Source organism: Sorex fumeus, unplaced genomic scaffold (assembly GCF_029834395.1).
Source record: "Sorex fumeus unplaced genomic scaffold, SorFum_2.1 ptg000019l, whole genome shotgun sequence".
Lineage (NCBI taxonomy): Eukaryota > Metazoa > Chordata > Mammalia > Eulipotyphla > Soricidae > Sorex > Sorex fumeus.
In genome coordinates this window covers 12,021,269-12,047,761 of record NW_026606076.1, presented here as the reverse complement: position 1 = coordinate 12,047,761, position 26,493 = coordinate 12,021,269, and the positions used below count along the sequence as shown (strand labels likewise).

The 26,493-nt window shown below is 48.1% G+C and overlaps 1 long non-coding RNA gene across 1 annotated transcript; it reads left to right on the top strand.

The window, feature by feature from the left end:
• The first annotated feature begins 9,390 nt into the window (after positions 1 to 9,390).
• Positions 9,391 to 10,785, top strand: LOC130022405 (uncharacterized). The gene is made up of 3 exons (XR_008792270.1): positions 9,391 to 9,493; positions 9,768 to 9,855; positions 10,621 to 10,785. It is a non-coding gene; the product is annotated as an uncharacterized LOC130022405 (long non-coding RNA).
• Positions 10,786 to 26,493: the final 15,708 nt, after the last annotated feature.

Below are 26,493 nucleotides of genomic sequence, written 5' to 3'. Positions count from 1 at the left end.
CAGAGTATCCTCATAATGTGGAGTGATCGGATGTAGGTTGCCCATAACAAGAAACATTCAAAGGGCTCAGTCACAGGCATCACAAGGTGCATTCAGAACCTTTCTTGTACAGAGAGAAAAGAACAATTAATGTGAGAAAATAATCTTGCCTTGCTCATTAAAGGTTCAGTTCAATCCTCTGCACCTTTCCAGGTTTAGAGACAAAGCTAGGGCAACCCACTTGACCCCCAAGGCTATTCAGCTATCCAACCCACAAAGATCTGAAGGCTGGAATCGAACCCAGATTACTCAAGTGAAAGACAGGCAACCGCAGGCTTTCCTTCCTACTGCTGCACCTGTGGAAGAGGCTTGCTTGATCCTTTATTACCCCATACTGAACACTGAAGCAAACCCAAGGGTGGAAAATTCTTAGAGAAACGAGCACGTTTTGTTAATTTATGTTTCCCAGATGAAAGCGATCTTTCTATGTCTGTCCCTTTCTTTCAGACTAACACCCAAGAATAGCCGAGACAAGCGCAAGGAGGTTTACTCCATGGCATGGAGGCCAGCTGCACACGCTAGGGAAAAAGGCAGCTCAGATAGAGAAGGAGCACCAAATAAAGGGTGCTGGGAGGATCCTCCCAGGATGGGAGATGCATGCTGAAAGTTAACTATAGACGGAACATGATTGCCACTCAATGCCTCATTTGCAAACCACAGCCCCCAAAAGGAGAGAGAGAACAAAAGGGAATGCCCTACCACAGAGGCAGGGGGGGATGGAGGGGATGGGAATGGGAGGACTAACTGGGATCAGTGGTGGTGGAGGGATGGGTACTCGATAATTGTATAACTGAAACCCAAGCACAAAAATTTGTAAGTCTACAACTGTACCTGACGGTGATTCACTAATGAAAATAAATAAATAAATAAATAAAAGGTAAAGGTAAAGGCCCTCCCGTTGTTCGTCGATTTGCTCGAGCGGGCCCAGTAACGTCTCCATTGGAGACTTTTTTGTTACTGTGTTTGGCATATCGAATACGTCATGGGGAGCTTGCCAGGCTCTGCCATGCGGGCGAGATACTCTCGGTAGCTTGCTGGGCTCTCCGAGAGGGGCAGAGGAATCGAACTAGGGTCGGCCATGTTGGCTGCGTTCAAGGCAAACGCCCAAACGATCCTGGAGAGGGACAGAAACTCCCACAGCGCCATCTCGTGGTGTATCACCAGAACTGCCGCGGCCCAGCTTCCCCAGGCTTTAGATTTCCAGCCCATTTCTTTGCTTCAATGTTAGGAATAGGGTCATTAAGGATCAAGCAAGCCACTTGGGTCGCTGCAGCGGGAGCAGAGCGGTTAGTGCTCTTGGCTTGCAGTCACAGGCCCCGGTCCTTTCTCTGGCTCTCCATACAGCCCCACCATCATGCCGGATTCCTGAATGCAACATCAAGAGAACCTCTGCTGTTGCTGGATTTGTGTCCCCCAAACTATGAACAAACCAAATACAACCAAAACAGCCCCAGCCCCTTATTGCGGGATTCGCTAACCCCAACGTGGGGGTTTCTGGGCTGTATCTTGCTGTATCCATGCTGCCTCTTCCTTGTAGTAGAGGTTTGGGCTCCCTCAGAATGTGGGGTGCTGGGGTGTGGGTTGCCCATAACAGGAAATATTTCTCAATGGCTTGGTCACAGACATAACAAAGTGGCTTCAGAAGGTTTCTAGCTCAGTGAAGAGAATAAAAATGAAACTAAATGACTTTGCCTTGCACTTTCCACGTCAGGTTCAATCCTCTGCACCCCTCGTGGTCCAGAGACAAAGCGGGATCAACCCATTCGATCCCCAAGAAGATTCTTTCTTTGGCTCTTCATTGAGCCCCACCATCATGTCGGAGTGATTCCTGAGTGCAGAGCCAGGAGTAACCCTGAGCATTGCTGGTGTTGGGCCTCCAAACCATGAACAAACCAAATAAAACCAAAACAGCCTTAGTCCCGTGATGGCAGATTCCACCACCCTAACTTGGTGGGTTTTGAGCTGTATCTTGCTGTATCCCTGACTCCTTTTCTCTGTATAAGAGGGTTGGGGTATCCTCAGAAAGTGGGATGATGACATGTGGAGTTGCCTATAACTGGAGACCTTTCCAAAGAGCTGGGCCACAGACAGAACAAAGAGGGCTCATAACTTTTCTTGTTCAAAGTGAACAGAACAACGACAAAATAATCTCACCCTGCTTGTAACCGACCAGATTCAATCCCAGGTACTCAATGTTCCCAGAACCCTGTGGGCACACACCAAAACAGTTCCCCCCCAAAAAAACCCTCGGAGCCAGAGCTACAGTATAGCTGGTAGGATGGTTGCCTTGCATACAGCCAACTTGTGTCCAATCTCCGGCATCCCATATGGTCCCCCAAGTACCACCAGGAGTAATTTCTGAGTGCAGAGCCTGGAGTAACGCATGAGCATTGCTGGGTATTACCCAAAAATCAAAAAAAAATTCCTTGGAAGAAGTGATGTATTTAGATTTTCCAGGAAAGGAGATTTCCCAGTCTTACGCTCAATATTTCTGTGTTAATTAAAATTCTTCTTAACACATCCTAGTTCCTCAGATGGCTGTTACCTTCACCCCAGACATCTGAAGATGTTGGAGTTGAATCTGGCCTCTGCCACCCTCCTCCACGGAGAACAGAAGACATGGGAATTCTCATGTGTATAGGAACCTCAAAACTCAGGACGGAAGATGGCACCCTCAGCAATGCGGGGTGCTGTGATATGTGGACGTGGGGTCTGGAGACCTTTAGAACTGAGTTGGTTGGACACATCATACTGTGGGAAGGCAAGCCTCTCCTGTGTCACCCTGTTTGCTCTCGGGTAGCTGGCTCTGGAGCACTGCCCACTGGGAGTACCTCCACACATAGAGTGAGTGGGGTGAGCCCCAGGCAGCACGGACACTCGGACACAGATCCCCAGTTTATTCTCTGACCCAAGGCCCAGTCGGACGCAGGCAGGGCCGGAAGATGCTGGACTCTCTCATCCCCTCCATCCCTTTGCGGGTGTAAGAGAGTTGAATCCACCAGAGGCAGCCTCCTCTTGGCACACGGACCCCTTGAGAATGAAGCAGCACCATTGGGGTGCTCCCCCATTGAGGTCTGGGGTCATCCCCCAACCCCCACCCCACCTGGCCCACACCTCCTGATCTGACTATATAATTTGGGGGAGGGGGGCGGAAGGAGTGGTGGGGGGCCCCACATCCTTCTGGATTCCAACTTTGGACCCCCCACTTCTCCTGCTCCCGCAAATGTCTGGGAAAGCCAATGAGCGGTCTCCCTCAAATAGAAGGAAATCCAATCTAGGCTTTTCCCTAGGTCAAAGTCCCGTTGCTAAGGAGGCTGCCTAGGCAGGTTGGGAGTGGTGATGATCTTCTTTGAAATTCCTTTTCTGGCCTTTTGTTTCAGCAGGAGCTTCTCGGGGTCTGTTGCTGGCCATAGGTGAGGGCGTGATCAGGCCTTAGTTCCTGTTTTTTGCAAAGTTGGCCTTCACAACTTCAGAGCTATTCCCAGGAACTTTACTGCCTTTGCCTTGGGAGGGGTACATTCCCTATCTGCTTGCATGCCTAGATCAATTCCCTCCAAACCATTAGGAGGTGCTGGACGTTAGGAGACCTCAACCCTGGCCCCAGAGGAGTGACTCCTGAGTGCAAAGGCAGGAATAAATAAGCCCTGAGCACTGCCGACTGTGTTTCCCTCCCCAAAGATGCAAATCCTAAGACTCCCAGTGCTGCCCAGGTAGCTTATTACTCCCTGTTGGTGCCAGGGGGCCATGTGATACTGGAGGTGAGCCCAGAAAAATCATCTACAGGCAGAGAAAGCCTTGATCACAGGGATCACTGAAATCACTCGCATCTGTCATTCATAAACCTGATCCCCCTGATATAGCGCTTTCTGTTCAATACACAAAACAAGTACTTTTTTGTAGGGGTGGGGGTAAGGCACAACCAGAAATGCCCAGGAGTTACTTCTGGCTCCACAGGCAGGATCACTCCAGGTGGGCCTGGGAGGGAAAGGAATCATATCCCGTCATCCCCTGTGAGACAAACGCCCAGCAGTCCCTAAAATCTGAATTTCAATTTACCTTGAATGCATCATTCAATCTCCCCCAGGCCTTGTGGGATACACGATGCCTCCATTATCTCCGAGTTCCTCATGGATTGCCCTTTGACGATTTTTTTTTTTCATTTTTGTGTCCCACCTGGGTGATGCTCAGGGGTTTCTCCTGAATATGCACTCAGGAATTACTCTGGGAGTGTGGTGCTTGGGGGATCCTATGGCAAACACTCGGCTTCAAACTTTTGATGTCTTAAATATACACTCCTAGTTCATTCTTTATGTTACAGTTCTCAAGTTCAAATTAAACTGGTGACTTCAGTACTATGAGGGAAAGGGAATTGCTGATCATTGCAATTCAGGGAAACAAAAAGATCTTCCCAATCTGTACACTCTTAAGAGTTCTTCCCACTGTGTATTTTCATACACCTACTAAGGCCTGAGTTCCTCATGAACCTGAATTAACCTCCTGAGTTACATTATATAGCAAACCATAATAATAATAGTAATGATTACTATTTCCTATGCCAATGTCCCAGCACTTGGACTTGATGTGTATGTTAACCTATAAAAAGTGGGTCCTTTTTTTCTTTTTTTTTCTTTTTGGGTCACACCTGGAGATGCTCATGGGTTACTCCTGGCTTTGCACTCAGGAATCACTCCTGGCTGTGCTCGGTGGACCATATGGGATGCTGGGAATCGAACCTGGGTCGGCCGCATGCAAGGAAAATGCCCTACCCACTGTGCTATTGCTCTAGCCCCTGTAAATAATGGGTCTTGATGACGGAATCCAGGTGAAAACTGATTAAATAGGAACTAAGTAAATGGGTACAAAAACCACCCCTGATCACAATTATCAGTGTCACTCTTTTTGTTTTCTTTTGTTTTTTGGTCAAACCCAGAGATGCACAGGGGTTACTCCTGGCTCTGCACTCAGGGATTACTCCTGGCTGTTCTTGGGGGACCCTATGGAATGCTGGAAATTGAATCTGGGTTGGCTGCATGCAATGCGAACGTCCTACCTGCTGTGCTATCACTCCAGCCCAATGTCTCATTTTTGCTTGGACTTGAGGCAGAGACCCCGGTTGGCGGGGTTTATGACAGAGATCAACCAGGATGTTGCAGTGAATCCTTTGGAATGGAAAAAGAGGCAAACCAAGTGAATAACTTCAGGCCTTCCTCTGTTATGTTTTGAGGAGTCACACCTGCTTTGCTCAGGCCATACTCTTGGCTCTGAGCTCACCCATACCTGCGAGGGAGGACAGGTATCCTTATGTGGATCTGGACTTTGAATCCTGATCAGTCTTGTGCAATCAAGTAGCTTCCCGCTGTATCAGCTCTGCACTCTTTTTATTCAGATTTTTATTAGATTTCCCTAAGCATTGAGGATCAATATTTCTGAAAAGTTTAGGATAATGGCCCTGTCATTGTTCTTTAATAGGGTGGATTAGAGATAGTTGAAATGGACTTGACTGTGCACAGAAAGATTTCTGATGGATCTATTGAAGGATGAAACAGGCCCCTTGATCAAAATATTTTACAAGTGGTGGGAACCTGGCAGAATGCTCAAACTCCCATCTCAGCAGGCAATAACATCAGCTGTGATGACTAACTATAAAGGGTGGTCACATTCTTGGATTATACTCTTCTCATTTCAGCTATATTAGGAGAAAAGACGACAAAATGTTGCATTTGCAAGTGGTAAAATCTAAACCCTACTAGCCACCAGAATGATTAGAACCGTTATTGGTCTGCCCAAAAGACCAAGTCTACAAAACGATCTAGTACACTTTGGTGCCCATTAGCTCCTATGTACCTCCATTCTTAGGTTTGGTCCATACATGGAATTTATTTATTGAAGTATGTTTTATGGAATTCATGCCATACTTGGCAGTTCTTTGGTGTCAGTGTTGTTTTGGATGCCAGGAATGGAACTCAGGAAAACCATGTTTAACACAAGCATTAAATCACAGTACTAACCTCTTTCCCCATACTCTTGGTTGAAAACGTGTTTTGAAAGCTGCGTCCTGGGGTTTCCTTGTAGGTTCTTTGATAGCGTGTTTTCAAGGGGCAGCGTGTTCACTGTATAGTGCTCTCCGATGTTCTTCCCAGTCTTTGCTCCTGTCCAGTGTCTCTCCAGCTCTCTGGGTTGCTGCTAGGCCATTTCCTCTGCATCTTCAGGGCTGGCTTCAGAAACACTGCACCCATCTTGATTAATGACTTCCCAGAGAAACTCATTGTCCAAGGAGCCATTCACAACCTACTTGTCTGTTTTACTTTGAATCAACCTTCTTTTGTTTTCATGATGGACATGTTGGGGAGCATTGGTTCTATGTTTAACCAGTACAGGACCAAGGAACTCTACCTTAATTCCTGCCCTGAAGTCTGTGACCAGCCCCTTCAGCGCTTGCCTCTCCTCTTTTTGATTCGAGCTCATCCCCCCTGCACTGATTCACCTGGGCTGCCATAATGGTCTGTCTGCACTTGGAACCTGGCACATTAAGGCTCCTTGGTGAAATGGATGATGTCACAGATGGGAGTCTTCCATGTGCACCTTTACTTCCTAATGATTTGAAGTGGATCAGGCCTCCTCTGGGCACACGTTTAAAGGACAAAGTGATACTTCAGTTGAAAGGGGACACTGAAGGCCAATTAGTGGCAGGACATGAGGACCTCTCATCTCAGTGCCTGTAATGTGACCTACGGGATTGTGCCAGCTTTCAGGGCACTTTTGTGGTTGATTTTCACTCCCCCCCATCCATAGCCAGTGGGTTCCTGGGGTCTGCCTTGCTCCAGAGGCTTTAGAGGATATAGAGCTTTGCTGGGTGCTCTGGGGGGATTTAGCATGGCACAGGGGTCTCAGGTGTGAGTGCATTATCCTTGGGGGCATCTTCACTTCCAGCTCTGCGATGGGGCAGCATGGCCAGGATACAGAGCTGAGCATGGGGGCTGTGGTTCTTGAGGATGCTGGACCTGTGATTGCAGAAGTCTTGACCATCCCAACCTTCTCAACCAGGGGTTTGCCGGGCCCTGTCCTGCAGCTTTCTGTGTAATCATGTGTATGTAAAACAGCCATATCACTTTGAGTGTCAGCTCCTCAGTCCCCAGTGGTGAGGGACCCTGTTGAAGCCAGTCTTTTTTCATTGTCACCTGCCAGGAGGAATCCTGGGGGCCTGCTCCTAGCATGTGGCTGAGGGTTGTAAATAAATTAATAAATAAATGAACGTTGGAACGTTGGAGAGAGATGGCCTTGGCGGCTGTTTGCAAAGTATTTGTGTGAATTTTATTTCCTTCATAAAATACAAAGACTCTCTGCTCGACATGTTATCTGTTCATCTCATCTCTCTCCCATCTATCCCAAACCTGGCGACCCCCTGATGTCTGAATCACCTGATCCTATCCCAGAATCGAGGAAAAGTGAATCTTTGTGACCAGGCAAGTGTCTGGTCAGGAATATTTGAAACCTGGCCCTTTAAGGCTCTGGGCGAAACGTGCAGGTGACGTCACAAAATCCGCGACCTTTATCCGCAGGGTCTTGGCTTTCAGCTGGAAGTGCCGGCGGGTCTCGTGGTTGCGGAAGGTGAGGAGCAGGTGAGGGGGCACCCTCGGGGTCCAGGGGGGTCCGGGAAGGTCGGTTCCCCGGTGGTCGCTCTGAGCGCCTGAACGTCTGCGGTCTCCGCCTTGTGGGCGGCGGGGTCGCTCTGTGGCGGTGGCCCGGGTGGCGGCCCCTCACCCGGGACGCACCGAGCGCTCCTGCCGAGAGGTTTATCTTATTTATAAATTGATTTTAGGGAAAAACGGTCGTTTTTACTGAGGAGAACTTATTTAGAAAGATGCGTAAGAGGGAAACGGGGCCGGCCGGGTTCGATCCCGGCACCCCACAGCGTCCGATCACGGCCTGGAGTGAGCCCAGAGCCCGGAGTAACCCCTGAGCAAAGCCCGGCACCCCCCAAAAGAAGTTGGGTGGGTAGAGGAAGCACGTGGTCGAGGAGAAAAACGAATTTGAAGCGCTAAGGTTGTTCTGAAAGCTCCAGAAACAAGGACAATAACCGAACAAGCAAAAGTGAAAAAAAAGTTGTTTTTTTAAAATGTGTTTTAGACTCTTACCTGGTGGCGCTCAGGACTCCCTCCCTGGGGATCCGAGGACCCTTTGGGGTGTCGGGATGCGAGGCTAGCGCCCTCCCTGCTGACCCATCGCTCCGGTCCCTCACTAAGCAGAAAGCGTCAGAGCTAGAGGAAGCCTCAGTCTCCCCCAGATCTGATGGGGTGTGTGAGGGCACCTCAGCGTTATCTTAGTTTCCGGGTGACGAACAGCACCTGGTCAGTCACAGGGGAGGGTGGATCATCCCAGCAGTGTCCCCAGGACATCCCATTACTGGCCCCCTGTTGTTCCTTAGGCTGATTGTGGAGTAGGGCTAAAGCATGGGATTCCCTCATCAAAGGACCTGGGGGCACATTCTTTTTCCTAGTGGGGGGGTGTTGAGCCCCACCTGACAGTGTTCAGGGGTCACTCCTGGGGTTGCTCAGGGTACCCCATATCTGGATCAGCAGCATTAAGGAAAAAACACCCTCCCCTCTGTCCTGTCGTTCTTGGGGGGTGGCGGGGCTGGATGGGGGGAGGGGCTGGGCACATTCTTCATATGCTTGGGGCTCAAAAGCATTTGGCAGAGCCTTTGGTTTTCACTGGTTCTTGTGCATTCAGTGGGTTCTGGGAGTTCAGGGAGGTGGGGAGCTTCTCTTTCCTTTTTATTTATTTATTTTGCATTTTGGGTCACACCCAGCGAGTCATTATGGTTACTTCTGGCTCTAAATTCAGCAAGCACTCCTAGTGGTGCTAGGAACCATAAGGGATGCCCAGAATTAAACCCAGGTTGGCCACTTTCAAAAGAAATGCCCATCTGTCTATGCTGTCACTCAGGCCCCAAGGTGTGGAGCTTTAAGCCAACTCAGATTGTGGTCTGGAGGGGTGCATCAGGGTGGTGCTACAGTGGGTCTTGCAAGCAAATATGCAATCTTAGCAGGAAGTAGCTTGGGCACTTCCAGAGTGTGCCCTAAACCCTCTAATAATGCAATTTAGGATCACTATTGGCCACCACACCTTTATTCATTTAAATGAATTAATTATTCAGTCTGTAGGAAGTACAACGGCAAGACTCAGTTACTTCTCCTGCCTTTGCACCCAGGGATCACTCCTGGCTGGGCTCAGGGCACCGTATGGGATTCCAGGATTCAAACTTGGTTTCACTGAGTTCAAGACAACCACCTCACCTGCTATACTGTGTCTCCAATCTCTTTACACAGAAATTTCTTTTTTTTTATTTTTAAGGTCACACCCAGCAATGCTCAGGGTTTACTCAGGCTTTGCTTTCAAGAATCACTCCTGGCAGTGCTGGAGGACCATATGGGATTTCGGGAATCGAACCCAGGTTGGCCGCATGGAAGACAAACTCCCTACCTGCTGTAACATCGTTCCGGCCCCAGAAATGTCTTCATTACTTAATTTATTGTACTTCTTTTGGCCAAAGAAGCACTCAGTGCTCAGGGGTTACTCTTGGTTCTGAGTTTATGCATCATTTTTAACAGTGCTGGAGTGGGTGAGCCTATGTCCTGTTGCATACTGACCCCGGCTTAGCTGCTTGAAAGAAAAGCACTCTATCAACTTATTAGCTTTACTAACCCTATGTGATTGTATTTCCTCAGAAAAAAAGAATTTATGCCTCACCTCTCCAGATTCCAAGCATCTCCACTGTCCATCTCTCCAAGACCAGGGGTGTGCCCTGCTGTTGAAGTGAGTACTTGCAGAAAGGGGTGTTCTGGGGACCAGCTGCAATAGGTTCTGAATGTCTCACTCTTAGGGGCTGGTGCAGTAGTAAAGCCACAAGGGCATTTGTCTTTCTTGCGGTGACCAGAGTTATCCCTGCCACAACATCACTAGGTGATATTGTCCCCTGAGCATCACTAGGTATGACCCCAACCCTCCCAATCCAGAATTTGTCTTGACATATGAGCATTCTTTGAGCATCTTTTTGGAGTTGGAATGTTTCTCCTGTCTTTCCCTCCCCCCTCCCCCCGCTCCATTTGCTACAAACTTGGAGATAGTCAGAGACTCTCCGCCTCTTGTGTCTGTGTGTCTGAGATGCAGGGGGAGCCATGCCATGTCCCCCAAAAGTAAATCAGGTGCTCATCCCTCTGAGCTCCTCTCCTTGGGTGTATCTCACAACTTGGGGAGCAGATGAGGTGAGATTTGGGGCCACACCTGGTAGTACTTGAGGTCTGTGCCCTGCTCTGTGCTCAGGGAACTAGTGGACACTGGATACCAGGGAAGGCCCTCTGGGCTTCCAGGTGGCTGGCATCTGCTTCAGTCTGGCGTGCTCTCTCTGTTTATACCTTCATTGAAGTTTCATACACGTGAAATTTCTTGAGCCCGTTCAACAGATGGCTGTTAGGGGAAAATGAAGGAGTTGGAGGCTCTGGGCAAAATTATGGACTTTAAAATCTCGTTTGGGCTAAATTTAATTTTTCTTTTCTTTTTTTTTCTCTTTTTTCTTTTTAGGACACAGCAGTAATGCTCAGGTGTTATTTCTGGCTTGGCACGCAGGAATCACTCCTGGCAGTACTTGGGGGACTGTATGTGATGCTGGGGACCAAGCATTTGCCCTGCCAACTGTACTGTCACTCTGACTCCAAGTGTAATTTTTCATTCTCTTTTTCTTTTATAAAGTCACGTACCCACAGGAGTAAAATCATAGTCTGAAAACCTGGCCTGTAAGCTCTGAGCATTTCTGCATGTGGTCCCAAAACAAAACAACAAACCCAGAGGACTGACCGTTCAGAATATATTACTAGATTTCACAGCTCTTCTGTTGGCAGATATCTCCTCATTCATTCATTCATTCATTCATTCATCATCCTGTTAATCGTAGATTGCCTCGAGCAGGCCCCAGTAACGTCTCTTTCATCCTAGCCCTGAGATTATATTCAAGGCTTTTAAGGAGAATGAGACCCATCATTGTTACTGGTATTTGGCATATTTGGTGCGCCGCGGGGAGTTTGCCAGACTCTGCCCTGTGGGCAGGCTATATTCGATAGCCTGCAAGTTTGTCCAGAGTAGGAATGAGATACTGAGATATCATAAAAAGATGTTCTGATAAGATGTCGCGCTGCCAGAGCCCTGGTCGGGGTGGGGAGGAAAGCTCAACCCGCTCCCCTCCAAGGGACCCCGGCGAGGAACAGCCAGGCGCAGGGGCAGGAGACTGACTGCACTGGTCTCATCCGGGAGCTGCATTTTGTAGTCTCTGAGTCTTGGCCGCTGATGGGATTACACGGCGCCAGGGGGCCAGGTGGTGGGTGTGACCCCCGCCTACTGGAATTTGGAGGATCTGGGTGGAGGATGCTCGACTCCAATTCGAGTAGGCTTGGAGATCTCGGCCCCGGAACCCGCGTGGCTTTGTCCCTCTGCCAGTACCTTCATGTGTGCGGAGAGTGGTCTCAGCATGGTGGTGGCTGGTCCTGGAGGTCTTCGGCTGCCGGAGCCCTGGTCGGGGTGGGGAGGAAAGCTCAACCCGCTCCCCTCCAAGGGACCCCGGCAAGGAACAGCCAGGCGCAGGGGCAGGAGACTGACATCTCCTCATTGCCTTTATTTGGGCAGGAGGAGGATTGGCTATGCGGGATTTTGCCAAACCCAGCAGTGCTCCGGGATCACTCCTTGGCAATTCTGGTTGTGAAGTTAAGTCTTTTGCGTTCATGACAAGTGCCCTCCCACTCACTGTCAGCTCTTTCGGGCCGCTGCAAACCTTTGAAATTGCAGCCTGTACTTCTGGCTCAGGTTTGCACCAGGAGGCCCCAGGTGTCAGCAACCCTGTCCTGACCTCTACCAGCTGGGCCTCATCCCTGCCCACTGCCTGTATCTTTCTCACAAGGTTCACATTATTTATATAGAATTTGAATTGCTGGGTCAGAGATAGGCCAGGAATGCAGGACGGGTCCATGCAAGCAATCTGCCATGGTACAGTCTCCTGTACAACGCAGGATTCCCCAAGCACCACTCAGGTAAGCTCAAAGTTCTGCCACCTGTAGCGCCAAAATCCAAACCTGCATTCTACAAAACTGGTTGGTGGAGGTTGACTTGTGAACAAATTGCACACACACACACACACACACATATGTATATAGATATAGATATACACACATACACACACACATATATATGTGTGTGTGTGTGTGTATGGTCATACCCTGTGGTTGCTGCCAAAAGGTACCAAACGGTACTCAGTGTGGTGCCGGGGTATACAGGTCAGCTGTGTACAAGGCCAGTACCCTACCAAACTATAGTTCTGGCACCTAAATTTAATGATTTATTTTTGGTTGGCTACACCCAATGGAGATTAGAGTTTGCCCCGGCTCGGTTCTCATTGATAATGCTAGGTTTTGGGCCCCTGTGAGGTGATAGGGATTGAACCCTGGTCAGCTATGTGCCAGACAAGCAATTCAGGGTCTGTACTATCTCTGTAGCCATCATAAAAATGCTTTTGCTAAGTCGAGAAAGTTGTGTTCTTTTTTCTGATTAACTACACAATCCCCCCCTTTTTTTTTTGCTTTTTGGGTCACCCCCGGTGATGCACAGGGGTTATTCTTGGCTCATGCATTCAGGAATTACTCCTGGAAGTGCTTGGGGGACCATTTGGGATGCTGGGAATCAAACCTTGGTTGGTCGTGTCCAAGGTAAACACCCTACCCGCTGTGCTATCTCGCTCCAGCCCCCCCACAGTTCGCTTTTTTGTGTTTTTGTTTTCGGATTACAGCCAGAAGTGCTCTGGGCTTACTCCTGACTCTGCACTCAGGAGTCACTTAGGGGGCCTGGGGGACCCTATGAGAAGTGGGGGTTTGAATAGGATTTACACGTTAACAGATGTTCCTGGTCTCTCTTGGCGGCTCTCTCTCACTGTCCACATTTGGTGCTCTCGAGCCACTTCTCCACCCTGGACAGCTTTTGCTTTGGACTGATGGAAGTAGAATGAGGACCAGGCTGGTTGCTGATTAGTTGCAGTTTATTCACTCCCTTGTCTCTCCCAGCTCTATCCAACCCTCTCTCTAACTCGCTCTCCAATGCTCTCTGTGACTCCTCTCCAGCCACTCTTACTCTCAGCTCTCAGCCTTCTCTCTAAGTGCAACCGTGTCCTCTAACTCTGTCTCTTCTTTCACTGTATCATTGTTATCCTACTGTTCATCGATTGACTCAAGCAGGCCCCAGTAATGTCTCCTTCTTCCTATCCCTGAGATTTTAAGAAGTGCCACATTTGATGCTCTTTCAGGGTTAGGAGAATGAGAACCATCATTGTTACTGGTTTTTGGCATATTGAATACACCACGGGGAGTTTGCCAGACTCTGCGGTTTGGGCAGGATACTTCTGGTAGCCTGCCAGTTTTTCCAGAGTAAGACTAGATAATAAGATTTCGTGTGGCCGCGCACTTCCCAGAGCAAGGTTTGATAGTCTTTGGGTCTTGGCCATTGATGGGATTACACGGCACCAGGGACAGTTGGTGGGTGTAATGCCTACATACTGGAAGATGGGAGATCTGGGTGGAGGAGGCCCAGTCCCAATACGAGCAGCTTGGAGATCTAAGCCACAGGTCCTGCACACCTGGGTTCCTCTGCTGGTTCCTTCATGCGTGAGGCTCGTCCGAATGTGTGGAGAGTGGTGTTAAGCATGGCTGTGGCTCGAACCAGAGGTCTTCGCCGGGGCTCTGCTTGGGGTAGGGAGGGAAACTCAACACACTCTCCTCCAAAAGGCCCCAGTAAGACAGCCAGAAGTGGAGGCAGGAGACTGCGCTGTTCTCCTCTAGGAGCAGGGTTTTATAGTCTCTGGGTCTTGGCTATTGATGGGATTACACAGCACCGGAGGCAGTTGGTGGGTGTAACGCCTACATACTGGAAGATAGGAAATCTGGGTGGAGGAGGACCATTCCTTTTCTCAGCACTTCAGTCCCCTTCATTCCCCCTGTCTCCCTGTCTCTCTGAAGGTGTTCTTTTTCTTCTCTCACCACAACCACAGTCCACGCCTCCCCATGGGAAGAGAATGACTTCCCCATTACCTGCAGCCCACAAAGGAAATGCAGCCCTTATGATGTGTTACTCCTCTCCTTAGACCAGCAACTTAATTGACATATTTAGTTAGTTTTACTTCCTAATGATTACCATTCTGTGGACTCAGTAATAGACACTTTTAGGCTTGTTGGTGTCTCTCCTGGGGACTTCTCTCCACAGATTCAGACTACAGTGGTCAAGCCAGATCAATCACTCCTAATACCAGGAGCGTTCAAGTCTAGTTATTACTTTTTGATTCATGACAGAATTTGTCCATGACCAAGCTCTTACAGATAAGCATTATGACACTTTGTCCAGGCCCATTTCGATGCCAGGGTAGCTAGCTCACCAATTGTCCTGGGTCCATCTAGTCCCTCATCGGACCCTTCTTTTGGGGATTGAGCAAGTAAGGGCAATTGAGGCTTCAGTCAAGAGAGCAGATGTCCAGAATGTAATATTATCTGGAGACCATCAACAAGCTTAGGCTTGTCTTTGTAACTGTCTTCCTGTATCCATACAAAAAGCAATTGCTCTGAAATAGCTAACCATGCAAAAGACATCAAGGAGAAGAGAAAGACAATATTTACAAGTCAAAGTCTGATCAGGAGACAAAGGTAATTGAAAGGTTATGGGCAATTAACAAACATAAGCTCTCATCAACCAGGGAGCAAGGGCAGACCACTATTATCCTACAGTACCTGGTGATCCTCAGTGGTTTCTCCTGGCTCTGCACTCAGGTATTATTTCTGATGGTGCTCCGGGAGACTCTACAGGATCCTGGGGATTGAACCATGGTTGGTCATGTGCAAGCAACACCCTACCCAGATCTACAGTTGCTCTGGTCTCAGGTGGAGAGGTTAGATGCACGTAACTGTGCACAGAATGTCGTTTGAAAGGATGGAAGGGGCGCCTTGATGAAATCTTTTATAAGTGGAAATATGGGTCAGGTCCCAAACTCCACACATTCCAGCAGATCTATCCGTTTACCTGTGATTACTCACAAGGTTGGTCACATTCCTGGATCCCACCCGTGTCACTTTTCTAATATTAGACGTAAAAAAAGGAAACATTTATGATTGGATAGAGCAAGATTCCATCTATCTATGAGTCAGATGGTGCTCAGGGGACCCTTTGGAATTCTGGACATTGTACCTAGATTGACTGCATGCAACGCACTGTACTAGCCTGATACTCTCAGTTTGAAATCATGTTTCTGAAACTGCCTCCTGGGGTTTTCTTTGTAGCTGAGAGTCCACTGCTCGCGTGTTGTCAAGGGGTAGAGCGTTGGCCGGACTTTGCTCTCTTATATTCTTACCAGCCTTTGCTCCTGTTCCATGTCTCCAGCTCTCTGGATTTCTACTAGGCCAGTTCCTCTCTGAATCCCCAGGGTTGGCTTCGGAGTCTCTGCTTTCATCCCCATCTGGATTTATTACTTCCCCAAGAAACTCATTGTCCCGTACCCTACCAGCTACCTACCTGCAGAGCTTGATTTCTTTTGACATGAGAAGTCTCAGGGCATAGACTAATAATTGGAATCCTTCTCTGCTGTTCTACATGGAAGCAGCCAGCCCTGGTGGAATGTCTCTTCCTGCACACTGTGATAAAGGCTCAAGTGAGCAACTTGGCCCTCATCCCCACAGGGATGCCGAGACAGGTGGGACGTCTTCTAAGGGTGATCAGAAGATCACTCTTCCCATGTCCTCAGCACCATCACTTTCCCATAGGAGCCCATATTGGACAGAATCTCCAGAAATGCAAACACTGAGGACAAACTTTTGAGTCCAGCATCACCCCGGTGGGACCATGTGAATATCCACACAGGAGAGGAACCGTTTAAGTATAAGGACTGTGGGAAGGCCTTCAATGGATCCTCATACCTTATACACAGGAGATTTCATACTGGAGAGTCCGTATACATGTAAGGAATGTGCTGTGGCGTTTCTCTGACTCATACATCTTAGTATGCACAGAAAAAGTCACATTGGAAAGAAACCATATGCATATACGGAGTGGAAAGTCTTTGCTTATTCCACAAGCCTTAGTACACAGAAAAACTCACACTGGAGAGATAACTTATATTTGGGAGCAATGTAGGAAGGCCTTTGCTTCTTCCTGAAGTCTTAGTTTTCATAAATTCTGTTTTGCAGAAAACCCTTATGTATTTGAGGTAGGAGGAAAGGCCTTTCAATTCTTCTCAGGTCTTTCTGATCATAGGAAAGTTCATACAGGGGAATGAAACACTACTCGTGTCACTACTGTGGGAGGGTCTTCACTTACTATTCAAACTTTTTTGACTATAAGAAAACGCATAAGAAAACGCACATTGCAGTGAATCCATATATATATATATATACACACATATATATGTGTGTATTATACATATATATATGTAAGGAGTGTGGCAAAGCCTTTGCTTATTTCGCAATCCTTTTGAGGCACTTAAAATTTCATACTTGAGACAAACCTTATGTTTGTAAAGACTTTGGCAAAGCCTTCACTTCCCCCTAACTTTAAACATAGGAAAATTCATACTCGAAGAAAACATATGCAGGGGTGTGGGAAGATTTTTACTCAATCCTCAAGCTTTACCGTGTGAGAAAAATTTATCCTGGATTGAGGCCTTATATATGAAAGGACTGCAGGAAGATTTTGATGCAATTGGCATAGCTTTCTGAACAGGAAAATTCACAGTGGAGAGAAACCTCATAAGTGTAAGAAATGTGGAAAGGTCTTCAGTTTGTCTTCAGCCCTTACTGCGCATGTGAAAAGTCATTTTGCAGTGAAACCTTATATGTGTCAGGAGTGTGGGAAGAACTTTCCTGGATCCTCGGGTCTTATTATGCATAGGAGAATTCACACTGGAGAGAAGCTATATATAAATATACATATATATATATATTTATGTAAGAACGTGGAAAGCACATTATTCGCACCTGCGGCTTTTAAGAGAATCCTGGAGAAAATCCTGTAGGTAAGGAATATAGGAAGGCCTTCATGTTCCCTCAAGCTTTAGTAAATATAAAAGTTATGCTGGATCAATCACTTCCATAATAACAATGGCCGGCATCAGAACAGGGCCCTGAGGTAAAACAATTTTAGTTTCAACAAGTGGGTGGGGGATTGATACAGAAGTACAGTAAGGAAGGAAATAATTCTGTTATGTGTGAAAGCTTCCTCTGATACTAATACCATAAGTGAAAGGTACTTGCTGATTATCCCCTGCACCATGGTTATGACAGTGTCCTGGCATGTGGACTTCCCAGTATGTTAACTGCTAAATAATGGTTCTTAGTGATAAAGCAAGGTGGAAGGAATTAAATAAGAAGTAAATAGGTACAAACATTGCATTTTGCTGTGTACTGTCAAGACTCACCATGGTTTCATTCTTTGTTGTGACTCTGACTTGGCTCAGAGGCCCTGCTTTGCAGAGGATCATGGCAGAGATCAACCAGGATGCTGCGGTGAACCCTTTTGACGTTGGATAGACAGCCAAAGCTCCATTCTTCAGGCCCTTCTGTGTTCTGTTCTGGGAGCTACATCCCGCTGTGCTGTCCATAATTTGTGTCCAGGTCAGCCACATGCAAGGAAGCACTTCACTCGCTGTAGCATATCTGCACTCATTGTATTCAGCTTTCCCTTGGATTTACAAAAACATTGAGGGTAAATGTCTTGAGACTTACACTTTGGAAGCAGTAAAGTCCTAACCATCTACTGTTCACCAGAATGGTAAACACCATGTAGATCTGTGCAAAAGTCCAAGCCAGGATGCAAAGTGACCAGTGTGCTTTGCTGCCTGTTAGCCCCATGTATGCCTCCATGCTGGAGGTTGGTCAGTATGCTGTGTTTTATGTACTTAATTATGTATTTTCTTTTTAAAAATTTTTTATTAGTGAAACACCATGAGGTACAGTTGTAGACTTACAAATTTTTCTGCTTGGATTTCAATTATACAATGATCAAACGCCTATCCCTCCACCAGTGCCTATTCTCCACCACCACTGATACCAGTATCCCTCCCATCCTCATTCCCCCTATCCCACCCTGCCTCTGTGGCAGGGCATTCCCTTTTGTTCTCTCTCTCCTTTTGGGTGTTGTGGTCTGCAAAAGATGCATTGAGTGGCAATCATGTTTGGTCTATACTTACAGCATGCTTCTCCCATCCTAGGAGGATCCTCCCAACTACCTTTATTTGGTGCTTCATTCTCTATCTGAGCTCCCTTTTCATTTAGCATGTGTGTTGGGGAAAACCTGACAGTTCTTAAGGGTTACTCCTGGTGGTTCCCAGGCCACTATTGGGGATGTCAGGGACTGAACTCAGGTTGACCGAGTTCATGGCAAGTGCCCAACCCACTATACTACCCCTCAGGCCACTGTTGGTTTGAAATCTTATTTCCGAAACTGCCTCCTGGGGTTTTCCTTGTAGGCATGAGTCCACTGCTCTGGTGTTGTCAAGGAGTAGAAGCCTTTTCTCCAGTTCCGGTGTCTCTGGTTCTCTGGGTTGTCACTAGATTAGTTCCTCTCTGCATCTCGAGGGCTGGCTTTAGAGTCACTGTGCAATACAGGATCAGGGGACTTCTTTCTTATGAACCCCACTTTGTGACTGAGCACTCTAGCCGCCACTTTTCACTCTTTTATGTGAGCCCATTGCACTTGCAGTACACTTTTATTTTTCCTTTTGGGTCACACCCAGCGGTGCTCAGGAGTTTCTCCTGGCTCTTCTGCACTCCTGGCCCTGCTTGGGGACCATATAGAATCCAGATGATTGAACCTGGGTCAGCTGCGTAGAAGGCAAACGCCCTATCCACTGTGCTTTCGCTCCAGCCAGCCATCCTTACACATTTACCTGCATTTTCCTAGTTCTCTGTGCAGCTGGTGTCTGTCCCTTTAAGGCAGCTTGCAGAAGCGGAAGTAACATCACAGCAGGGTATTTAGTGGTATTTAGTTCTTTATGGGTCATGTGAGATGCGGAATATCCATCTGGGTCAGCATGGAAAGCGCCCCTCCCAGCTTACTATCTCTGACTCCACATTGTTGTTTTTTTCTAATGTAGAATTTCTGTATCCTAAAATCAACTTGAAAATTGCACCCTGACTCTTCCTCTCTCCCTGATCAGGCAAAACTCGGCTATTACACTGAGTACTGAGAGTTGTGTTCAAATAATGTCTGGACATGCGCTGCGTGCCTTTGGTGGCTATGATTGGTCTCCCCACCCTGGCCGGTGAAGGGTGACAGAGGATCGAAGAAGGGGCCAGGCTGTTGGTGATCTGCTGGATATTAACCCAAAGTCTTTTAGGCTTCATCTCTGAATTGCCCCTTTTCCTCCTCCCAGAAAAACTTATGTCCTTGCTAACATCCCTAATTTCGTTAAAGTTTATCTTTAACATGTCCTTTGTATTTTCCCTCGCGTTGTCTCAGTTTCCCAGGTCAGTCTTGATTACTTATAAACCGTAACTTTCTGGTAATTCTCAACTTTGTATTTGTACTGCTTTGTAGTTGAAGTGGCTGTGTATTTGTACCTGCTTTCCTATTTCCCCTATAGCTTTTTTATGTTTTTAATCTACAGCACTGTTCTTTGGTTAAACACAGAAAAACCATCAATGCTTATACTCTTAATATTTGGGAGTTGATGGACTCAAGTATATCTACTCCTGGGCATAATTGCTTGGTCATAGTTACTTGATTCAGGCTTCAGTTGCTGTAGTTCCTAACACCCCAAAAGGGAGGTTCTGCCATGGGACTTGAATGGACCTGGGGCAAGTGGGAAAACTACCCCGGCTTCGAAATGGAACATTCTAGAATGCACATATGCATGGTCTTGATGCAAACTGAGACAACAGTTAGAGACAGGACCCCCATGGGGAAGGAAAATCTGAACTGGCTTGAAGACTTAATGTGGGATTTACAGTGAAAGCCTTGCTTGCTCTCAGAGCCCATAGAAGTAAGTGTTAAAAGCCTTATTTGCTCTGGGGGCTGGAGAGATAGCACAGCGGGTAGGGTGTTTGCCTTGCACGCGGCCGACCTGGGTTCGATTCCCAACATCCCATATGGTCCCCTGAGCATCACCAGGAGTCACTCCTCAGTGCAGAGCCAGGAGTAACCCCTTGTATCACCAGGTGTGACCCAACAAAGCAAAATAAATAAATAAATGAAAGCCTTATTTGCTGTCAAAGCCCAGAGAACTGAGTGTTGGGATCTTTGTTTCTTACTGTGTTTGTCTAAACAACTACAAGTGTTGATAACTTATGCAACTAGAGGAAAAGATAAAGGCAACGTAGATGTCCCTGGGAGACAGAGTGTCTCCTTGGGTGAATCTCCCCATGAGTATTTTCTCTGCCAAATGTTTATCTGCGTAAATGATCAATCACTCCTATGTTATGGTGCTTACCTGTCCCTTTTCAATACCAGGGTAGCTCACAGCTCTCCTGGGTCCATCCAGTCTCTTGCTTTTGGGGTGCTAAGAACAAAGGGCAGCTGAGGCTTAAGTCTCATAAACATGACAATGCCCAAGAATATATAGTATCTGCAGTCAATTAACTCTGAAGTTACAAAAGCATAATATTGCCTTCCTTTGTCTATACAAAGCTGAGGGCTGGGGGCGTGGGCATCCCAATTCTCCCAGCACAATCTTCCCTACGTGGGACTGCACTGGTCCTTGTCCAGGAGCAAAAAATGATATTTGTCTAAAGTAAACTGTAGCAGATATAAATTAAAGAGAAAGTCAACATTTTATTTACAAATACAAAATCCAGAGATCTCTGAAGAATCTGACTTTACAATTCACAGGTTGTGGTTATGGGAAATGAGTGATTAACGTATAGGGGAAGCAGAGCACAGTTGGAAGTTAAAGATGAATACTAAGGAAATGGGAGTGATTGGGATGGGTGTTACTCAGTAAGCCTTAGCTCCTTGTAGCAGAGGAGAAATGATGAACCAATGTTAAACCTAAATTATTTAGAACTAGAATCCAACCAGGGTGAAGGGTTTTGTTTTTGTAAGCAAGAAAGTTTTGGTTTTCCAGGAGTAAGGACATTTGCTCAGGAATCCCACTGGGTGTGCTAGGAGCACATTTACTTAAGGTTGGAGCCATAGTACAGTGGGTAAGGACTTAACCATCCAAGCAATCGACCCAGGTTCTATCCCCTGCATCCCATATGGTCTGTACCAGAGTGATTCCTGCATGTAGAGCTAGGAGTAAGCCCTGAAACTGCCGGTTTTGGCCCCGAAACAAAAATCACACAAAGTCACACTTATATATACACATATATATGCATAAACAATGGCGAAAGAACAATAGGGATTCAGGAGAAACTGTGATTTTCTGTAGCAGGGATAGATGAAAAATAGGGGATTATTTTTTTCTTTTTTGGGTAATACTTGGCTATGCACAGGGATAACTCCTGACTTTGCACTCAGGAGTTACTCCTGGCAATGCTCAGGGGACCATATGGGATGCTGGGAAACGAACCCGGGTTGGATGCGTGCAAGGCAAACGCCCTACCCGCTGTGCTATCTCTTCAGCCCCAAGATTAGGGGACTTTTAAGGACCAGAAATTTGACTCTTTTAATGTTTCACTCTCAAATTTGTCTTTGTACATCATTTTCCCCCCCTTCAGTAGAATTTGCCTTTTTTCGTATTATATTTTTCACCACAGCCTACAGTGCTCAGTGTTTACTCTTGTCTCTGAGCTCAGGGATCATTTGACAAGAGTCAGGGTAACATTTTGTGTTTTGATATCATTGTTTTGATGTTAGGTGCCAACGCAGGATCAGGGGACTTCTCCTTACCCCCAAGCCCCCAGTGTGTGACCGACCAGTCCAGCATTTGCCTCTCCACTCCTTTATTCGAGTCCAGAGATTCACCTGGGTGGCAAAACGGTTCTCAGTGCCTAGACTCTGGCTCTTTAAGGTACCTAATGGAAATGGAAGTGATGTCATAAGTGATGTCATAAATGTCATGGTTCATTTTCCATCCCTGACTCAGACACTGGGGCTGTTGCTCACTTGGCAAAGGGTAAGTAAATTTGCACCCCATCCTGGAAGGGGGACTCTGAAGAAGGATTTAGTTGCAGGACTCAAGCAACCTCCTGTGAGTACCCTGCGCCTTCCCATTTCCACACTCTGAGTCGAGGGGACGAGCCAACTTGGGGGCAATTTTGCACTGGTTTATCACTTGTTCGCCAACATCTAGGTGGATAGTCAGGTGTGATGGAGGTTTTAGGGGGACGCAGAGCTTTGGGGGTGCAGTGGGGGCTGTCTCAGGGTTCAGGAGTTCATGATTCTGGCGTGCCTCTTTGGCCACGATCGTCTCCAGCTCCGGGATGGGGCAACAGTGGTGAATGCGAGAATCATCCGAGGGCTTGGCTATTCCAACCGTCCCAGCAGTCCCATGTTTGAACCATCGGTCCTAAGCTCGCTTCTGTAGAATCTCCAGATTCGAGGGGCAGAGCTTCAGCCCCTCCACCTAATGGCAGGAGACCTGTTGCTGGTCATCTTCATTGTCTGCCGTGATAGCCCCAATCATGCAGGGTATCTGGGGGGGGGGCAGGGAAGGGGGCCTGCAGGTGGCTGAGGTTTGCCAATGAAAATGTATTTGGGGGGCTATGGGGGGAGAGCACATATGCGGAGATGCTCATGAGTTACTCGAGTCTCTAAGCTCAGGTATTACCCCTGGAGCTGCTGGGGGCCATATGGGATACAGAGGATTGATTGGTTCATCTAGTAAATCAACCAGTTCACATTATTGCCTTCGAACCACAATACCTGTGTATCTTTTTCTGGTTCATGAATTTCAGGTCCCTCACATCAAGCTGCAAAGCACCCCTGACTCTTCATCTCTCCCTGAGCAGACGACACCTGCCATTGTGGTAAATACTGAGGTCCCCAGGACAGAGTGCCCAGGTGCATGTCCTTGTCCACCCTGCAAGAGAGTGTCGAAGGTTTGTCCACTCTAAGTTACATGATGGAGCCACATTCCAGGCTACGGTTCCCACAGGGCAGCACTGCTGCCAGCCTGCAGGTGGGCGCTAGTATTCCGGAGTTCCTGGGCTGAGTGTTGGCCCCTGGAAGGGCGTACAGTGACTTTCCTGTGGGAGCCAGAGAGGAATCCGGGGATCAGAGAAGGCTGTCTTTTCCTCCCCTGTAGCCTGGGCCCAGGCTCCTCTCCGGAAGTGCAGCACAGATGCCAACAAAATTTGCATCCCCAGCAAAGACAGGAGCTTCTGCCATTGTCTCCCAGAGGTGGAATTGTGAGGCTGTGCCCAAGGGTGTGGCTGGTCTGAGCTCAGGAGTGGGAGGAGGTGCTGCTCTCTGGTGCTCACTGTTCTTACTTCTCCAGGTCTTTGCACGGAGCCTCCTGCTGATCCTCAGAACAACAGTGACAGGAGAAGATGGTGACACAGCTTCTGATAAACCGTCCCCAGGTAGGAGTAGAGGGATAGAATGACATGAGGTAGTACCAGGTGTGCCCAGGCTTCCTGGACCATCTGTTTTGAGTTTCTTGTGGACGGATTCCAAGATGAGACTTCTGATCGGATCGTCCCATTCTGCTGTTTGAAGCTGCTTTTGTGTATGTTTGTTTTGTTTTATTTGGCTTTGGGGCCGACCCAGTGGTGCATGAGGAGTACTCAAAGCTCAGTGCTCAATGCTCATTCCTGACAGGTCTAGGTGACCAATGGGATGCTGGAGGTCCAAAGGTTTCATCTTGGGTTTTCTGTTTTATTAGGGGTGGCAGAGCAAGGAGTCTCGCAATCATTCCTTGTGCCGAACTCTGGCATTGCCCCTGGCAGTGCTTGTGGGACCATATGGGATGTTGGTGATCGCCAGTCCCACATGCTGTCCCCGGAACAGCTGTCCTGTTACGCCAACCTGCTGCTTCGGCTTCTTTTGCATTGTTTTTGTCATCAGCTGTCCTCTTGACTCTGTGCTCTGGATTCACAAGTGACGGGCCTCAGAGCACCCTGGGGTGTGTTGGCCCCGTTTGCGCCCTGACAACTACAGTGACTTGGGCCCCCAGACTTGCTTTTCTCCTGTCTTGTCCTTCCTGCTTTGGAGACACTACCTGCTCAGTCATATAGTCTTATGTTCACATAATCTTATGTGTAGATTTCTGGGCATGCGCCGATCCCAAGGAGAATGAGACAAGGATCTCTGAGGCCAGTAGAGATGTTGGGGTCAAGAAACTTCTACCAAAAGCATTCAGCCGAAGAGAAGGACAACATGGAGGGCGGGATCCACAGATCCCGAAGGGGGGAAAAAAAAAACAAACAGGTTCCAAAAAGAGCCGAGATCATCGGGAAGTCCCAGATGGGGTAGGTACCGCATCCCGCCTCCCCCAGATGGAACCCTTGTGACCAGAAGCCTCTACAAGCACAGCTCGAGTATGCGGGAACTAGGACTTTTCCTCAAAACCGCGCGGCCGTGTAAGACGTCTCTCTATATACAAAGTGATCCATGGGAAGTAAACCACCCAACGTTTCTCTCTGAAAATCATAGTTAAGTTTGGAGCACGGCCACAGCCCCAGAAACACAAGGACTTAATGAATAACCCAGCAGCTTGGAGCAGAAAAGCGAACGGACTATGCGTGAATCCAGGCCATCAAGTCTGCTGGAGGGGAAAGGGTGTTGGTCCCTTCCGCCCTCCTCCCTCTGGAAAGAAAGATGGCGGCCACATGGGAGCCTTGTGGACAGCAGGTATGAGCCGGGGCTGTGGGGGCGACTAAAACCTCATGGGAAGGGGGGCGTTCCAGTCCGTCCTTCACGCCCTACCGAGGTCACCATTTACCCCCCACGAGCGGCTCTCCAGCACGGCCACAGCCCCAGAAGCACAAGGACTTAATGCAGAACCCAGCAGCTTGGAGCAGAAAAGTGAACGGACTATGTGTTAATCCAGGCCATCATGTCTGCCAGAAGGGGAAAGGGTGTTGGTCCCTTCCGCCCTCCTCCCTCTGGAAAGAAAGATGGCGGCCGCATGGGAGCCTTGTGGACAGCAGGTATGAGCTGGGGGAGTGGGGGCGACTAAAACCTCATGGGAAGGGGGGCGTTTCGGTACGCCCTTCACGCCCTACCGAGGTCAGCAGTTGCCCCCCATGAGCGGCTCTCCAGCACGGCCACAGCCCCAGAAGCACAAGGACTTAATGCAGAACCCAGCAGCTTGGAGCAGAAAAGTGAAAGGACTATACATTAATCCAGGCCATCATGTCTGCCCGGAGGGGAAAGGGTGTTGGTCCCTTCCGCCCTCCTCCCTCTGGAAAGAAAGATGGCGGCCACATGGGAGCCTTGTGGAAAGCAGGTATGAGCCGGGGCTGTGGGGGCAACTAAAACCTCATGGGAAGGGGGGCGTTCCAGTCCGTCCTTCACGCCCTACCGAGGTCACCAGTTGCTCCCAACGAGCGGCTCTCCAGCACGGCCACAGCCCCAGAAGCACAAGGACTTAATGCAGAACCCGGCAGCTTGGAGCAGAAAAGTGAACGGACTATGTGTTAATCCAGGCCATCAGGTCTGTCCGGAGGGGAAAGGGTGTTGCCCCAGTCGCCTTCTCCTCTCTGGAAAGAAAGATGGCGGCCGCATGGGAGCGTTGTGGACAGCAGGTATGAGCCGGGGGAGTGGGGGCGACTAAAACCTCATGGGAAGGGGGGCGTTTCGGTCCGCCCTTCACGCCCTACCGAGGCCAGCAGTTGCCCCCCACTAGTGGCTCTCCAGCACGGCCACGACTCCAGAGCACAGAAACCAATTTCTTAACTATCTGACATTCAGTAGAAATACTTCCAGGGTCAATAAGTAAAATAGCAGAAATCCAAAACCAACATTTAATTCTTGAACCCAGCTGTAGAAAGCAAATCACTTCACAATGCTTTTTCAACATGTCTGATTTGGGGGGGGGTAAACTCTAAATAATAGTGGTGAATCTTTTATTGAAACAATGAATCTAATCAAAGCAGATAGAGTGTTAACTAGAATTCATCTGCCCCACAGGGACTGGGAGGGGTGAGGGGTGGGGTTTTATTGGGGTTCTTCATGGTAAAAAATAAGTATTGGTAAAAGGAAATGTGTTTGATTTTTGCATGACTGAGACCTAAACCTGAAAGCTTTGTAACCTTTCCCACGGTGATTCAATAAATAAATATTAAAAAAAAATAAAAAAAAAAGAATATAGACATTAAAAAAAAAAGAAAGAAAGAAACTTCTACCTTCTTTGAGCGGGATTTGGGGCGGTCCTGAGCAGTGAGTTCCTACAGGCACACATGCCATGCACTGCTCTGAGTAGTTGTCTATATGGACTTCACGTTCTCAAATCCTAGTGGTCATGTGCTTTGGGGGTGCAGCGGTGAGCATGCAGTGGTTTTT